Source organism: Prionailurus viverrinus, chromosome A1 (assembly GCF_022837055.1).
Source record: "Prionailurus viverrinus isolate Anna chromosome A1, UM_Priviv_1.0, whole genome shotgun sequence".
NCBI lineage: Eukaryota > Metazoa > Chordata > Mammalia > Carnivora > Felidae > Prionailurus > Prionailurus viverrinus.
In genome coordinates this window covers 169,765,819-169,784,902 of record NC_062561.1, presented here as the reverse complement: position 1 = coordinate 169,784,902, position 19,084 = coordinate 169,765,819, and the positions used below count along the sequence as shown (strand labels likewise).

At 39.5% G+C, this 19,084-nt stretch overlaps 1 protein-coding gene across 2 annotated transcripts in view; it reads right to left on the bottom strand.

The window, feature by feature from the left end:
- Positions 1 to 9,781, bottom strand: part of FER (FER tyrosine kinase) — a 435,391-nt gene extending 425,610 nt beyond the window's left edge. Inside the window, exon 1 of one of the 2 annotated variants that reach the window (XM_047879101.1) lies at positions 9,660 to 9,781. The gene's annotated coding sequence lies outside the window, so the exon portion shown is untranslated. Of the gene's footprint in view, positions 1 to 5,664; positions 5,742 to 9,659 lie in introns of those variants that run through there. The other variant, XM_047879093.1, reaches the window with a different exon arrangement.
- Between the last annotated feature and the right edge of the window lie 9,303 nt (positions 9,782 to 19,084).

Below are 19,084 nucleotides of genomic sequence, written 5' to 3'. Positions count from 1 at the left end.
TTGACAAAATACAGCATCCTTTTTTCATAAAAGCCCTCAAGAAAATAGGGATAGAAGAAACAGATCTCAAGATCATAAAGGCCATATATGAAAACACACAGCTAATATCATCCTCAATGGGAAAAATTGAGAGCTTTCCCCCTAAGGTCAAAAACACGACAGGGATGTCCACTCTCACCACTGCTATTCAACATTGTGTTGTAAGTACTAGCTTCAGCAATTAGACAATAAAAACAAGTAAAAGGCATCCATATCGGCAAGGAGGAAGTCAAACTTTCACTCTTCACAGATGATATGATATTGTATGTAGAAAACTCAAGACTCCACCAAAAAACTGCTAGAACTGATTCATGAATTCAGCAAAGTCGCAGGATATATATCAATGTACAAAAATTGGTTGCATTTCTGTACACCAATAATGAAACAGAAGAAAGGGAAATCAAGAAATCAATCCCATATACAACTGCACCAAAAACCATAAAATATTTAGGAATAAACCTAACCAAAGAGATGAAAAATCTATACACTGAAAGCTATAGAAAGCTATGTAAGAAACTGAAGAAGACACAGAGAAATGGAAAAGCACTCTATGCTCATGGAATGGAAGAACAAATATTGTTAAAATGTCCATACACCCGAAGCAATTTACACATTCAATGTAATCCCTATCCAAATACCACCAGTATTCTTCATAGAGCTAGAACAAACACCACCAGCATTTTTCATAGAGCTAGAACAAACAATCCTAAAATTTGTATGGAACCATAAAAGATCCTGAATAGCCAAAGTAATGTTGAAAAAGAAAACCAAAGCTGCAGGCATCACAATTCCAGACTTTAACCTGTATTACAAAGCTGTAATATCAAGACAGTATGGTACTGGCACAAAAACAGACACAGTGGAACAGACCAATGGAACAGAACAGAGAACCCAGAAACTGACCCACAAATGTTATGATTAACTAATCTTTGGCAAAGCAGGAAATAGTATCCAAAGGAAAAAAGATAGTCTCTTCAGCAAATGGTGCTGGGAGAACTGGGCAGCAACATGCAGAAGAATGAAACTGGACCACTTGCTTACACCCTTCACAAGAGTAAACTTAAAATGGATGAAAGAGCTAAACGTAAGACAGAAGCCATCAAAATCCTAGAGGAGAAAATAGTCAACAACCTCTTTGACCTTGGCCGCAGCAACTTCTTACTCAACATGTCTCATGAGGCAAGGGAAACAAATGCAAAAACTACTGGGATCTCATCAAGATAAAAAGCAAAGGAAACAATCAGCAAAACTAAAAGGCAACTCAAGGAATAGGAGAAGATATTTGCAAATGACATATCATATAAGATTTCGTATCCAAAATCTATAAAGAACTTATCAAACTCAACATCCAAAAAAATAAATAATCCAGTGAAGACATGGGCAAAAGACATGAATAGACACTTTTCTAAAGAAGACATCCAGATGACTAACAGACACATGAAAAGATGCTCAACATCACTCATCATCAGGGAAATACAAATCAAAACCACAATGCGATACCACCTCATACCTGTCAGAATGGCTAAAAGTAACTCAGGCAACAACAGATGTTGGCGAGGATGGGAAATGCTTTGCACCATTAGTGGGAATGCAAACTGCTGCAGCCACTCTGGAAACCAGTATGAAGGTTCCTCAAAAAATTAAAAATAGAACTACCCTATGACCCAGCAATTATACTACTAGGTATTTATCCAAAGGATACAAAAATGCTATTTCAAAGGGGCACAGGTACCCCAATGTTTATACCAGTGCTATCCACAATACCCAAATTATGGAAGGGGTCCAAATGTCCATCAACTGATGAATGGATAAAGATGTGGTATATGTATACAATGGAGTATCTCTAGGCAAATTAAAAAGAATGAAATCTTGCTATGTGCAACACAACATGGATGGAACTACAGTGTATTATGCTAAGGAAAATAAGTCAGTCAGAAAAAGACAAATATATAATGTCACTCATAAGTGTCATTTAAGAAACAAAACACATGAACATAGGGAAGGAAAGCAAAAATAAGATAAACCATGAAACTCTTAAATACAGAGAACAAACTGAGAGTTGCTGGCAGGTGTTGGATGGGGGATGGGCTAAATGTATGATGGGCACTGAGGGCACTTGTTGGGATGAGCACTGGGTATTATAAGTAAGTGATGAATCACTAAATTCTATTCCTGAAATCATAATTACACTATATGTTAACTAATTAGGATACAATTTTTTTAAAAAAATGTTCAGGAGGGGAAGAAAAAAGTAATATACATGAATAAATAATTATAACACAATATGTCATATTGTGTTACATAATAATATGTTACATAACAGTAAGAGAAACAAATCATTCCTGCTTTGTAAAAATGTTCTAATATATATAAATCTAGATAAAGATTCTATACTTTGTCCAACATAACTGTTTATAAATAATTGGAATAGTGATCTAACAAGTTGTCACTAATAATTATCTGAGACAACTACATTGTTTAGATCCCTTTAATTACTTTACTATTGCCAATTTATTCTATGCATTACATAGAAAGCTAAGAGGCCTGACAAAGTAATAGTACTTAACCAGAATACATAAATTCATAAATTCTGAATGAATTTGAAATGAGTGACTGAATCTGCATCATTAGAAAATCTACCATAAATCAGATTCTATACAAAAAAAAAAGTGATGCCTAAAAATGTTTCCTTTCCTCTAAGCAAAGCAAATTTTTAAAAACTCAATGAAAATTGAAATGACGGTTAATCTGTATAAGAAAGTATATACAGAGTATGTGATGTTGAAGGAAATATAATTCAAGAGGAAATGAGGACACTGTATAAACATTTTCGTGAAGTAAGAGGTGGTATGGCTTCTAGGGCAGCTACTGACCCAGTTATTACCCAAATTGAATATCAGTAAAAGATGCAAATGTATTTTCCTTTGTAGAATATGAATGTAACAGAAAAGCCCCAACCAACTAACAAGGGAAGCTTGGGAAATCCTCCAGAGCTGGACATTCAAAGAGCAGAAAGGACACAAACTACAGAAGTGTTCAACTCCAAGGACAAAACATATTCAAGAAAGAGCAGCAAGAATTAGGCATCCAGTGACCAAGAACTAACTTTTCATCCTTGTGACAATGCGGCAGACTTTGTGATCAAATCAGAAATGTTCTTTTGTTCTGCAAACCCCAGGTCATAAAAACCAAGAATAAGAATCTTTTCTGTAAAATACACTAATGATATAATGCAACATCATCCAGACTTCATTTTAGAAACAAAAAACTGTTGAACAGTGGAATTGTTAAGGGTCTGAAGGGATCACTTAAAATTTTCAATTAAGTTGAAATATATTTTATGTGGGTAGTTATATCCTAGATCCACAAGGCTTTGGAGAAATAACACTTGCTAATGTCAAGGGTCTAATGAACATAGGTTTTCTAAGTCTTCACTTCTAACTGTATGTTATATATACTACATCCACACAAGATGAGCTATTTAAAAGCAATCTCATTCACGGCAATGTAATTTTAAAGATACTTTTCCGACTGAGCCAATGTAAAGAGCATTTTTATATACTAAACATCTAGAATATAAATATTCTAGCATTGAAGGGTTCCCATTCTCCTAAAACCATTTGTCCCACTACAGAAATACTTTTTCAGCAAGTGAAATAATTTAGACTGGAAAACTAATTTCAATTTTTGTATAATAATTAGTATTATTTTATTTACAATAAAGACCATGGTGTTGATGCTCACATATTTTTAATTCTTTTGTAATGTTTATTTATTTTAGAGACAGAAAGAGCACAAGCAGGGTCAGGGCACAGAGAGAGGGAGACAGAGTCTGAAACAGGCGCCAGGCTCTGAGCTGTCAGCACAGAGCCTGAAGCAGGGCTCAAACCCACAAACCATGAGATCATGACCCGAGCCGAAGTCAGACACTCAACCAACTGAGCCCCCCAGGTGCCCCATTGTTCACATATTTTTAAATGTTCATTATCAGTTATTCTTTTAAATGTAAGATTCTTCATTATCAGTTACATAAAATTAATACAGTAATCTTTTCTTCTGTAACGTGACAAGACTGACAAATGAAGAGGCACTCATTTCAGGAAAATGTGGAAGTAACTTGGGTCTCAGTTGCAGTACTATAAGGTGTGTCTCAGGATTTGTTACTAATAGCAGTTATAGACATTTTTAAATGACTCCCTTTCCTTGGTAAATCAGAGTAGATTCAAGTTTATCCCCACAATTATGTCACTCTCAATTACTTGCATTCTGATATGCTTTCTTTTTTAAGTTTATTTATTTTGAGAGAGAGAGAACGAGACCAAGCGAGGGGGCAGGGCAGAGAGAGAGAGAGAGAGAGAGAGAGAGAGAGAATCCCAAGCAGGTTCCAAACTGTTAGCACAGAGCCCAATGTGGGGCTCAATCTCATGGTTCATGAGATCATGACCTGAGCCGAGATTAAGAGTGGGACACTCAACCCAGACACCCCCAATATGCTTTCTTGAGTCACAGAGGGTGAGATGGAATTAAAGAGAGCAGACTAAGAAACTGCACATTAGAATATGTCACACATGTAAATATCTTATACTAGGATGGGGAAAAAATGAGAATCACTGACTTAGATTACAAAATTTTGTTTTATTTCTGGGTAACACATAAAAACTATGTGGTCCAAGTCCTAACTCTATTCAGCTCACTGCTTGCTTCATGACACCCTTCACATTTAAGTGTTAAGTGTGTACTTTTAGGAATTAGAATCCTACACTTACAGAGTACACATTTTTAAATGTAGATATTTATAAAATAATGCTCCCCTAAAAAATAATCATATACATCAGTAGTAGAAGGAAAACATTCATGTAAGAGTTTTACGTAATATTACATCTGAAAATAAGGGGTTTTTTTCCATTTTATTTTTTAAACGTTATTTTTGGGAGACAGAGACAGAGCATGAGCAGGGAAAGGGAACGGAGAGAGGAAGACACAGAATCCAAAGCAGGCTCCAGGCTCCAAGCTGTGAGCACAAAGCCCAAAGAGGGGCTCAAACCCACCACCTGTGAGGTCATGACCTAAGCCAAAGTTGGACACTTAACCGACTGATCCACCCAGGCACCAGGAGAATAAAGTTTAAGTTTTAAACATATTAAGTAAATGCGGTTTAAGGAAGGGAAGAACACTAGTTAGAAATTTAAGAAAGTAACACTTAGCTTTTCTGTAGCACTTTTAAGCAAATATTTGTGGTTAAAATGAAAGGAATTTGGGGAAACCATCTACCAAGAGATGATAATCCAAGGTGAAAGAAAAATAATTCAGGAATTCAGACAAACTAGACATATTTTGAGGTAAAAAGCATTTAAAGTGAATTTCCAACTACCCCTACTGAAACACAGTAATTTGAAGAACAAAGAACAGCTAATATGAGATATTGATAATTATTTCATTTGTACAAATATAAATGTCTTTCAATTTATATAAACTTAATTTACGTTACTGAATATCCAAGGTCTAAATTTGGGGACTTTTAGGATGGTAGAATAAACACAGTAATACTAGGAGAGATAAAATTAAAGCTACCATGTAATCAACTGAATATGAAAGTTGAGGACTTCCTAAATTCAGGAATTTTACCTAGATTGTCGTATTCTTCTTCATAACAACCTTGTGAGGCAATCTTATCCTCATTCTACAGATGAGGAAACTAGGATTTAAAGAGATTACATAACTTGCCCAAGATTCCACAGAAGAAAATTCTGATTTGTGACTGAAATCCAGACTATCTGCCTCCAAAAGAAATGAATCTTCTTTCACTACACCCTGGCAAAAAAAACCCTACATTAAAAATTTTAGCATTTTAATTAGAACCTTCAAAAGGAGGAGACAATATCAAGTTTTTAGTAAGTGATGATATATAAACTAAATCTATATACTTCATAGCTTGATAAGTATATATGAATAGTTAAGAAATAATGTCGCCCATGATATTTCAGAGTTAAATATGTAATATCCTCCAAAATGGAGAAATTGGAAACTTTTTGTAGAAACTCACTAAGTAAACTTCTTACCTAGATATTTTGAATTCCAAAGAAAAAACTTGGGAGGTCCCATATTTTGTCAGCCATACTTAAGTTTCACATGAGTAACTAAGATTACATTTATACTTATAAGAAAAAGTGAGAAATTGCTTCTCTTGTTTTTGTTGTTGTTGTTGTTGTTGTTGCTCTAATCTGTCCTCTATTTATTCTTTTCCATTTTTCTTCCAGACCTTGGAGGACTCTTCTAATTTAGGGTAACCAAGTCGCAAGTTCAAGAACTGTAAGATTAGGTACAGGTACAGATGTACTGCAATAGAGACCATCGAACTGCAATGATTGGTAGGGCTTTATAGAAGAAACAAAAGTTTCATTTATTTTCCAAAGTATCAACCACCATGGAATTATTGGTGACTTTTCTTTTCTATAGTCTTTTTAATTGATTTTAAAGCATTTAACTTTTATAATAAAAATAAAAATAGGAACGAAAGAAGAAAAGAGGGAAGGAGGCAGAGAAAAAAAACTGGAACTTCAATTAAAACATATGTAAACATTTTGGGACGCCTGGGTGGCTCAGTTGGTTGAGCGTCCAACTTTGGCTCAGGTCATGATCTAGCACTCCGTGAGTTCGAGCCGGGCGTCGGATTCTGTGCAGATAGCTCGGAGCCTGGAGCCTGCTTCCAATTCTGTGTCTCCCTCTCTCTCTGCCCCTCCCCTGCTCATGCTCTGTCTCTCCCACTCTCAAAAATGAATAAATGTTTAAAAAAAAATTTTTTTTAACATAGGTAAACATCTTATTTTTTTCACATTCCAAAACTATGACCTGCCTGTTCTCTTTAATCTCTCAGTGTGTGGTAAATTAACCATACATAAGCATGCCAAATGAAATATGGAGAAATAATAACAAGGCAATCTGAGATCTATAAATTCTGAGACATAGCTCTTAATCTCAATATTTAAGAAATTAGTTATATAAATGAGGTTAAGTAAGAAAAACACATTTAGGGTATACTAAAACTGAAAAGCAGGATTCAAATACTCAAAGAAGAATGCAGGGATTTCCTAAATATGGAAAAATTCCAAATATAACATACACATATGTGAACTTATACCCATTTATTATTATTTTATTATAAACTGAAGGTCTGTTTTCAAATATTCTGCTATCAGCACCATGAAACACCACCCAAGACACTTTTGAATCCTATCAAAATACTGACTTAAATGTTTCTAGACAATTACTTCATTTTCCATGAAACAGTTCTTTAAAAAATTCCCATTTGTAGGCTTTCTTTTTCCATTGCAAAAATATACTTATTCCAAAACAACATACATAAGATTGATCCAATTTATTAAGTGTGTTACTGAAACACTGAATAAGTGATGGTCCTTTGGACCTGTCTTCAAAAGAAGATGGTCATTTAAAAATCAAGTACAAAACTATTAATACAGGAGTCCAATTTTAAAACAAACTTGTATTTGTACAAGTTCATTTGATTTCTTTTTTTATTACCAAAATGCAGCTTACTCATCTGGGCCTTGATTTACAAAACATGATGACTTCCTAGTCACTCACAAGATTGCTTTGTAAATGTCATGTAAATTAACTTACTATTGTTTTTATAAACACTATTTCCATCTGCAAAAAGAAACTGAGTTCCTTACAATATTTTGGTATGATATATATTTATGCTGGTTTTCAAACTTGATCATTTCAGTTCTTTTTCTTAGAATATACCATGTTAACAGCTACCTTGGAAAAGTTATTGCTGCGTAGGTGGTCGGCTAATTACTTCATTGTTTGAAATTTTTCGTAGTTAAATAAAGGAGAAAATAAGCTTGAAATGTTCACAGACCAGAGTTATAAGCCTGTAAAATTCGAAGATGAAATGAAAGTGATTTCTCTACCAAAAGTGTGAATTCTTACTTCCAAACTATTGACATCAACCTTTCAAGTAGTGCAGAAGCTGCATTAACTGGACCCTAAATAATTTTATTTGGTATATATTAAATGCTGCTGACCATCAGTGCAGAAGGGAAACAGATCTTGACCAAAGGTCTATCTGGGAAGAAAAGAGGGAAAAGGTTTCCAAGTACGTTCATATACTCTGAATATATTCACAACACCTTTGGAAGTATATATAGTTCCCTCGGTTCAAGAGTAGTAGCAAAAATGATTCCTGGATCCCAAAAGATTACATTCAGCTTTCCTTTGCATTCTGACAAACGTGTGGTTCTTCGTGAATATTTCTTTCTCAAGACCATAAAGGTATACCAAGACTACACTAAACTCGCGAAGTAATTACATTTTGCAAGTTTTTTTTTTAAATCCTATTCCCATTCCATAAGTTAAAAAGTGTTTTCTAGTCTTTAATCACTAAAATAGTTTTGGGGTTTTTTTCTTACTAATTTTTCCTCAACACTTTTATACACGGTGACTACTCCACTGGAGAAACTGTTTTATCTTAAAATGCCTGGAGAAAGGAAAATGGTACTACTGCACCTTTAGAGCGGTTTATTCCAAAGTAACAGTAAGACCATTATGAATATATGCAGCTTTTTACAAATTAAAAAGATCAAGACTTTTTTTTCTTAACCATAAGGCAAACGAAAATGAAAGGCTACCAGCCTTAATAAATTACTGGACTTGGGACTGCACAGCACTAAATACCAAGATCACAAATGTACAAAGTAAAAAACGACAACTTCACAATTAAATCAATTTGTGCACGACGTACCGGCCCGGCTCTACCAACACCAACCCAGTTAGCGTTTCAGAAAGTTGATACTAAAGACTCTGAGGCTGACCGAGAGGTGCCTCCAAACACCTCCTCAACCCTAAATGGCAAAGAGAGTACAGAGCAGAAATTGCCCCGGCTGCATTAGCTTCACACTTAACAATTTAACTCTTGACTATGTCTAGGGGGTCACCTCTGGTCAAGACTGGAGCAGTGATCGAAGGTGGGAGATAAAGCGGGAGGTGGGGAAGCTGAGGCACAGAAGACGGGCTGCGGACGGGCTCCGCGGGTCAAGGGGGACTGCAGGGGCCCAGAGGCAGGATGGGACTGAGTGAACACCTAGGGGTTGGGGGTGGTCGCCCCAGCGGGAGGGCCGCGCCAGGAAAGGAGCGCTCGGAGAGAAGGGGTACGGGCATGATGGGTGGTGCCCACAGCTCCGCAAACACCGCCCCACACCCCGCAGCCCACCGACCCCGGCGATGGGGCGGGGCCGCTGAGCCCGCCTCAGCCCTTTCGCGCCGGCACCCGCCCCCTCAGCCTCCAGTCCCGGGTTGGTGGGAGGGGCCGGCCTCGCCGGCCCGGGGGGTGCAGCGCGGCCCGATCCCCAACCAGGAATGCTCCGCTGCGGGTGGAGGACGGGCGGGAGACCCTGCAGCCTGGGGCGGGAGTGGGGGTGGCCGAGGGCGGAGGAAGAGCCTTCGGCGCAGCCGCCGCGGGCCAGGGCTGAGTCCCAGGCGCCCCCCTGCGGGCAGGGGGTGTTGCCCCCTATCTCCGCAGGCCTCTCCTCCTAGTCCCCCGTCCCTCGGCGTTGCCCCGGGCAACAGCGCCAGCCGCCGGCGGCGCGAAACTCACCTACCTAGAACCTGACAAGCAGGAGCCCCTCAGACCCGGGAGCCAGTCGCCACCCCGCGTCACGGGGACCACCACAGCCAATGGGCGCCGCTGTCACGAGCCTCTGCGGCCAATCAAACGGCACTCCGGTCTTCGGGCACCCTCGAGGCCCCAGCCAATGGGCACGAGCCGAAGGCGGGCGCTGCCGCCCGGCCCCCAACCCCCTCCTCCCCCACCTCCCAGGAGGCGGGGCGCGGCCGATTGGCCCTGGACCCCGAGGGGTGGGTTTCAGGGTCCAGGCCGGGTGGGCGCGCGCGGACCCGGGGCTGCGGGCGCGGCCAAGGGAGCGTGGAGCTTTGGCTGCTGCCCTCTGGGCCTGGTCCCCGGCTCGGGTGGGGTCCCGAGGTCCTCCTGTTCGCGTTCCCCTCCTCGTTCCTGTGATCCGCTCCTCTCTACCCGGAGTCGAGGGCTGCGGGGGTGGGAGTGAGGGCGGGATGGGGCCGGAGGCGGACGGCGGCGTCACAGGAAACTTTGGGAGGCTCGCCTGGCCGCGACCGGGAAGTGGCCGGGCCGGGGGTGATAAGCTGAGGCCGCCTGGAAGGGACTACCCGGCGGGTCGTTAGCCGGAAAGGAATTCGGAGGGTGGGGGCGGAGGCGTGATTAAAATGTTAAGTGTGCCCGCGGGGTGCTGGGCGATCCCGGGAGTTGAAATATCCAGGAACAGAAGCTGCTTTGGGGCCGCGGATCTCGTACCCCTCAATGTGCACCTCTCGCTCTCAGAATCAGTCACCTTTTCCTGTACATTTTAGTTGCATCAGTTGTAATATTGATACTTTGGGAATGGATTTCAGCTAAAGCGGGAACTGAAATCTTTCTCATTAATTTCCAGTGCCTGAGACTGTCTTAAAAAAAAAAAAGAGTTAGGCACTCAGTGCTGGAATTGTGATGGATACTGTTAAGCGTACAGCAGGACCTGCAGTGGTACCCTATAATAATAAGACCTTATCTCTTCCAGAGTCTGGAATGTTCAGAGACCCAAATTGGTTTGCTCTTCCAGCAACGGTTGTTTCAGAAGCGTTCTTCACCAAAAGAATTTAGTGGAAAATGACTAATGTCAGCTAAACAAAGATCACTAGGTGATCTGTAACAGTATGATAGGTGTTATTAGTCACTCACTATTCGAGGGTGTGTTCCTGTAGCCGACTTTTTAAGGCATTGTATCCTGTACATTGGTTGAACCACATTCTTTGCCTGGAGCATATTAACGTCAACCCCATCTCCACCTTCCCCCTCTAAAACTTTTGAATTACGTGGGAGGCAAAAAAGAATGGTGAATATTTTTTTCAACAGGGTTATTTGTTTAATTATAGTGAACAGCCCTACACATAGCGAAACAAATCTTAACATTGGACTTTTCTTGTCTGCTGGTTCAAAGAAAGCAAAACATGCTGTAAAGACAAATAAAAATTTTAAATAAGAGGCTTAATTCTTCCTCTTAAAGATGTGGGAAGAGATTTCCCTTTCCCAGAACATTTGCCTTAGAAACCTTGTAATTGGGGCGCCTGGGTGGCTCAGTCGGTTAAGCATCCGACTTCGGCTCAGGTCTGATCTCAAGGTTCCTGGGCTCGAGCCCCACGTCAGGCTCTGTGCTGGCAGCTCAGAGCCTGGAGCCTGCTTCAGATTCTGTGTCTTCCTCTCTCTCTGGCCCTCCCCTCTTCATGCTCTGTCTCTGTCTGTCTCAAAAATAAATAAACATTTAAAAAAAAATAAAAAGAAAAAAGAAACCTTGTAATTGTTGAGAACATTCTTACTTCTTTGAAGTGTATCTACATCCTTTCTAAAATTAGTTAGGTCTCTCTCAGCTAGTTTTGTTGGCTTTACCTCCCAGGAATGTCTTTAAATACTTAGGAGATAATGCTTTGAAATGTGAACATCAAGAGACAGACACAGCATCCAGAAATGGATAAAGAAAGTGTGTGTGTGTGTGTGTGTGTGTGTGTGTGTGTGTGTGTGTGTGTGAAATACTATTCAGTCATAAAAAATAATGAAATCTTGACAACTTTGAGGATGGACCTTAATGGCATGTGCAACGTGAAATGTCAGGCAGATTAAGACAAATACCCTATGATCTCACTTTATGTGGAATCTTAAAAAAAAAAGAAAAGAAAAAAGAAAGAAAGAAAGCTAACTCATAGATGCAAAGAACAGATTGATGGTTGGGATGGGTGGGATTGAAATGGGTGAAGGGGGTCAAAAAGCACACAGACTTGCAGTTGTTAAATGGATATGCCTTGGAGATATAATGTATGTCATGGTGACTATAGTTAATAATACTATATTACATATTTTAAAGTTGTTAAGATAGTAAATCTTAAGAGTCCTCATCACAAATAAAAGAAACCAAGCTCTTCTTGTATGGTTTCAGCTGTGAACTAGACATATAATGGCGATCATTTTGCAATATATACAAATATCAAATCATTATGTTGTACACCTATAACTAATAGAATATTATATGTCAGTTATACTGCCATAAAAAGCAAAAGGAGATAACACTCACTTTCCATGGGAGATTAAGAGCCTAACTTCAATGGGCAAATCACTCCAACTTGCAAAACTACCTTCTGTCATAAAGATAGAAGTTTGTTTTTCCTTTGGATAAAGCTAATTAGCTAACACAGATGGTCACCCCAATTACCAAACAAAATTAAGATGAATTATTTGTGGAAATGGTACCATCAAGGCCTCTTACTGGAGAACTGGTTACTGTTTATCTTGAAAACATATGTAATGGGTTATATCTGCTTGGCTGAGGGATGAGATTTCTTTCTGTCCTTAAAATCTCTTTCCTAATTGCCTGTAATGCACATCACATTGTGATTTAATTCTGTGTTTTATTCCTTCACTATCTTACAGGAGAGGATTTCTGGGTTGGGAGAAGATTTTGTTTTAAGTTCTATTTCCCCATAAATATTTATACCCAAAATATTGAGACTATGAAGCTAAGTAAGTCATCATATTTTAGTCTTTAATTTGTTCTCAAAAATTATCTCAGATTAAGTGATACCTAATTATTGAACTACAAAAACATCTTAATAGAATCAGAAATGATAAGCTAAATGTTTGGTATATATTTTGTAGCAATTGCTAATGGCATAAATTAAGCATATGTGAATAAACCTCTTAAAATAGAAATTAATTTCCTGTTAATATTAAATGTTATATCATGTCAATATGAATGAAATCCATGAATATTTATGAATTAAATGGTTAGATAAAGCCAAAATACAACTTTGGGCATTATTTTGCTAGAGCATATCTTTTCCAAGAACCTGAGGATTTTTCTACCTTTATACAAAGGGAATCTAAACCAGAAAAGATGTGTCTGGTGAATTTGTGTTACATATTTGCAAAAAGTAGCTTCAAATAAGAGTCTAATGGTGAATTAGAACTGTTTGGTTCACGTGTGTGTGTGTGTGTGTGTGTGTGTGTGTGTGTGTATTTATATGTATATGATAAGAAACTCAAATCTCTGAAAACATAAGAACCTTTCCAGTTCTTCAAAAATTTTCTGGTTTCTCACCTATCCACTCAAGAAACTTAAAAAACTGCTTGCCATATGCCCAGCATTGTGTTAAGAAATGCAGTTTTGAGTGAATGTATTTGAAGTAAATGACTGTAGCAAAAACCTATGCTACATTTTTGAAGCTGAAAAAAGCAATTACAGAAAATCCAGTTAAATTTTCCATCTGTTTTAATTGTCACTTTACTTTGCCACAAATTTAATAAAGACTTGATTTCATCTGATTTCAAAAATACTGTGCAACTTTTCTTACATCTTGTAAATGCAGGAAAAAGTATGGAAGAATGAAGGAAACTAACTTCCTGTCTACATGACCCATAGGCTTTGTAAAATATTAGCCACCCCCATAGGGTCTAGAGGGATATGTATCTCAGCTGAAGTTGTTAGCATTAGGGTTTAAGACACTAATCTATCATTAAAATTTAGATCTACACCAGGTACTACCATGACTTTTAAAATGCTACAGTACTGCCTAGCTATAGATTTATAAAAAGTCTTCACCATAGGGGTGCCTGGGTGGCTTAGTCAGTTAAGTGCCTGACTTTGGCTCAGGTCATGATCTCATGGTTCATGAGTTCAAGCCCCATGTCGGCCTCTGTGCTGACAGCTCAAACCCTGGAGCTTGTTTCGGATTCTGTGTCTCTCTGCTCCTATCCCACTCACACTCTGTCTCTATCTCTCCCTCAAAAATAAATAAACATTAAAAAAACTTTTTAAAAAAGTTTTCAGTATATATTCTACTTTACCAAATACCAATTTTGGTCTGTTCTAATAACATTGCTTACCTGGACAAATGAATACAATAATGTCGATGTCAAACATCGGACAATTAAAAATGATTTTAAAAGTTCTTGCCTTATCCTATCTCTCCGCCATTACCCACCCAGCACCCCAACACACATCTCCCTCATCCCCTCTCCCCTCTCACGGGTCCCATTTTCCTGTTTAACAGTTTCTCATAACTGGCTTCAAGAGAAACCTTGGTCGTGTGCCATCTTTGTTCAACAGTCACCATACATATACCTCCCTCTTTTCCTTAATCGATGGTTCTTTTCTTTTCTTCATTTTTGCCAGCTTCTTTGCTTTATGACTCCCTGCTATTTCTAACCGACAATTCATTCTTAACCACCAGCACAAACCACTTTTTTTTTTAATTTTTTTTTTAAAGTTTTTTATTTATTTTTTGGGGACAGAGAGAAACAGAGCATGAACTGGGGAGGGGCAGAGAGAGAGGGAGACACAGAATCGGAAACAGGCTCCAGGCTCCGAGCCATCAGCCCAGAGCCTGACGCGGGGCTCGAACTCACGGACCGCGAGATCGTGACCTGGCTGAAGTCGGACGCTTAACCGACTGCGCCACCCAGGCGCCCCTTTTTTTAATTTTTTTTTAACGTTTATTTATTTTTGAGACAGGGAGAGACAGAGCATGAATGGGAGAGGGTCAGAGAGAGAGGGAGACACAGAATCGGAAGCAGGCTCCAGGCTCTGAGCTGTCAGCACAGAGCCCGACGCGGGGCACGAACCCACAGACCGCGAGATCATGACCTGAGCCGAAGTCGGCCGCTTAACCGACAGAGCCACCCAGGCGCCCCCAAACCACTTTTTTTAATGTTTATTTATTGATTTTGAAAAAGCGCAAGTGCACACACATGCATATGAGTGGGGGAGGGGCAGAGAGGAATCATGCAAAGGAGAGAGCGAATCCCAAGCAGGCTCCATGCTGTCAGCGCAGACTCCACCCCTCGCTTCATCTCACAAACCATGATATTATGACCTGAGCCGAATTCAAGAGACAAACGCTCAACTGACTGAGCTACCCAGATGCCCCATGAACCACTCTTCAAGAGGAGATCATGATCCATCCAATATGGAAATCATAACTGTCTTACATGCTGCACTGTTTTCAGTACATATAAATCTCTTTGATTCTGAAAACTGTTCTCTTGAATATATATTGTCACTAGCGGTCACATTTATCTGAGATTTTCTTTTGGACTTTGTTTTTTGGGGGTTTTTTTTGGTTTTTCTTTTGTTTTGGTTTTTTTGTTTGTTTGTTTGTTTGTTTGTTTTGGCTTTCCAAATTTCAAAATTTCAAAATTTCAAAATGGCTATGTGGCTTCCTTTATTTTACAAATGTGTTTAAGGAAAATAAAATAGGGAAAGGAGGGGAGAAAAGAAGGTGAAGTAGAGTTGGAGGAGGAAAATTTCTATTCTGTCCTCCAAATAGATATCAAATCCATTAACACATCTCACAACCAGCCCTCCTAGCCAAAAGACTGGCTGTCCTCCTAGCACTCTGATATTGCTTCCCCTGCTTCCCCGACCTGCTCACCATCGAGAAATACTACCAGCAACAGTCACAATCAACACATGCCTTCTCCCAAATGTCCCTGGATCACTCAAGATCTGTCCTTTTTGTATGTCAGAATTTACCTGTCCTCTTTCTCATTCCCTTATTTTTAGGTCACTGGAACTTCAGAGATAACTATCAAGTGTGTGCCAGTTGGGGGGTGCTGGAGTAATGATTTCCAAATGTGGGTTCATGCACTAGCTTCATCAGAATCACCGGAGAACCTTTTCAAAAATACATACTCCTAGATTTATCCCCCAAAGATTCCAGCTTGAAAGGTCTGGGAGGAATTCAGAAAATCTGTTTGGAATGAGAACAGTGAATCTGGTCAATAATGATGGACTGAATATAGGCACTTATATCTGCTTATTCTCCAAACTCCTTGGCCCAGCATGAATACAGATCCAGATCACCTGGAATCCAAGAACGAGAGATCTCTGAAGACATTAAGTGAGAAGAGAGGCTGAAAACAACAGAATTGGTTGATAATCTATATCGAGAGTAGGTAAACCTTCATTTCACTTCCCAAACCACCAGCCCTAGCTGGTGACACTAGTCACCCTAGCCCAGTGACACACTGCCCTAGCCCAATCCAGAGACAATAAGATTTACTCCTGGTGGGGGTGAACTGGAGAAGCTCTGGTCTTGAAGACATGGAGATAGCTGGCTGAGTATAGGATTAAGGTGTCTTGCTGCACATTGGGATGAAGGGAGTAAGTGAAAGACTGCATACTGAACAATCAAAGTTCCTCTCCCACTTAGCTCCTACAATGGCACTTTCCAGATTTGTATCCCTCAGAGAGAATTTTAGAGGATTCCTTTTTAAGGAAACTTACTTGCCTAAGGAAAAATACTTTTATGGATACTGGGGGGAGCAGTGGTTTGGGGGGAAAGTTTCCAACAGTGTGATCACCTGCCAAATCACATCAAAATGAGGTCCGCCAATCCACAAGTTCCAGCCATGCAGGCAGCTTCCCTCATTCTTAAATATGAATAGACATCTTGGGATCACCACACTTTTGAGGAAACCCACAGCTATGAAAATGAGACAACAATACAAATAAACAAACAAAAAAAAATTGCAGAGGTAGGGGGAGGGAGTTGAATGCAACCATAGCAGAAAGAAAAAAAAAAATCAGAACTATTGGTGATATTCTTAAACAAAGAAAAGATCCATGACTGAAAACAGGGTGATTTTTTTTTAAAGAAATTTTTGGAATGCCTGGGTGACTCAGTCAGTTAAGCATTCAACTCTTGGTTTGGGCTCAGGTCATGATCCCATGATTCATGAGTTCAAGCCCTGCATCTGGCTGTGTGCTGGCAGTGAGGAGCCTGCTTGGGATTCTCTCTCTCTCTCCCTCCAGTGCGCTCTCTCTCTCTCTCTCTCTCTCAAATAATTAAATAAATTTAAACAAATTTTTGAAAAATAATAAAATAAATTTTCAAAGAAAAATGATCTTTTGGAAATTAAAAAATAACAAATTTTTAAATTCAGAAGCAGATGATAAAGTGAAGTTTATCTCAAAGTGAAGAAGTGAAGAAGTCTCAAAAGAAGAGCAAACAGACAAACAGTTGAAAAACATGAAAGAAAAGAAAATTTAGGATCAATCCAGGTGTGTCCAGTATTTTCACCATAAGCATCTTGCTGTAGCCATCACTGCCGCAAGCATTTTCTCTCATAACTGATAAGCTGTAAGGTAATTTTGCCATAAAAGATAAAATAACTGGCTGACAGTCTGGTTTCATTTCTCCATTGACTAATCAGCTGCCTTCTGCCGCATTAATGTATCAAAGCTACTTGCCAGTTTGGCTTTGTTTCTCTAGTGACAAATTTCCCATGTTTCATATTATATAAATCTTAGCTAGCCCCCTCATAATAGTCTATGCAGTAGACGTGGTGGTCTTAAAACAGTGGATGATAACAACTACATGTATCTACTTAATAGGAAATGTGGTGATAAAATTTGCTGCAAGTGTGAAGTGTAAAGCCAGATTACATACTATCCTAGAAAATGGTAACATATCAGTTACAATAGTAACAAAGCTCAGTTATAAATGCATTACAGCATTACATTTCTTCCACACTTTTAAAAAATTGTTAATGCTTTTTATTTATTTTCGAGAGAGAGAGACAGAGGGCAAGCGGGGTAGGGGCAGAGAAAGAGGGAGACAGAATCTGAAACAGTCTTCAGCCCCTGAGCTGTCAGCAGAGCCCGATGAGGGGCTCGAACCCACGATCTGTGAGATCATGACCTGAGCCGAAGTGGACGCTTAACCGACTGAGCCACCCAGGAGCCCCTTTTCCACATTTTTCATAGAACTTTAGAACATCTATCAAGGAGCATGTGAGTATATGCCAAGAACAAACGATAGTGTAGAAGGCTTTCATAATGTAATACAAAGCTCAGTTAAAAATATTGCATCTTATGGCACAAAAACAGACACATAGACCAATGGAATAGAATAGAAACCCCAGAACTAGACCCACAAACGTATGGCCAACTCATCTTTGACAAAGCAGGAAAGAACATCCAATGGAAAAAAGACAGCCTCTTTAACAAATGGTGCTGGGAGAACTGGACAGCAACATGCAGAAGGTTGAAACTAGACCACTTTCTCACACCATTCACAAAAATAAACTCAAAATGGATAAAGGACCTAAATGTGAGACAGGAAACCATCAAAACCTTAGAGGAGAAAGCAGGAAAAGACCTCTCTGACCTCAGCCGTAGCAATCTCTTCCTCGACACATCCCCAAAGGCAAGGGAATTAAAAGCAAAAGTGAATTACTGGGACCTTATGAAGATAAAAAGCTTCTGCACAGCAAAGGAAACAACCAACAAAACTAAAAGGCAACCAACGGAATGGGAAAAGATATTCGCAAATGACATATCGGACAAAGGGCTAGTATCCAAAATCTATAAAGAGCTCACCAAACTCCACACCAGAAAAACAAATAACCCAGTGAAGAAATGGGCAGAAAACATGAATAGACACTTCTCTAAAGAAGACATCCGGATGGCCAACAGGCACATGAAAAGATGTTCAGCGTCGCTCCTTATCAGGGAAATACAAATCAAAACCACACTCAGGTATCACCTCACGCCAGTCAGAGTGGCCAAAATGAACAAATCAGGAGACTATAGATGCTGGAGAGGATGTGGAGAAACGGGAACCCTCTTGCACTGTTGGTGGGAATGCAAATTGGTGCAGCCGCTCTGGAAAGCAGTGTGGAGGTTCCTCAGAAATTTAAAAATAGACCTACCCTATGACCCAGCAATAGCACTGCTAGGAATTTATCCAAGGGATACAGGAGCACTGATGCATAGGGCCACTTGTACCCCAATGTTCATAGCAGCACTCTCAACAATAGCCAAATTATGGAAAGAGCCTAAATGTCCACCAACTGATGAATGGATAAAGAAATTGTGGTTTATATACACAATGGAATATTACGTGGCAATGAGAAAAAATGAACTATGGCCTTTTGTAGCAACATGGATGGAACTGGAGAGTG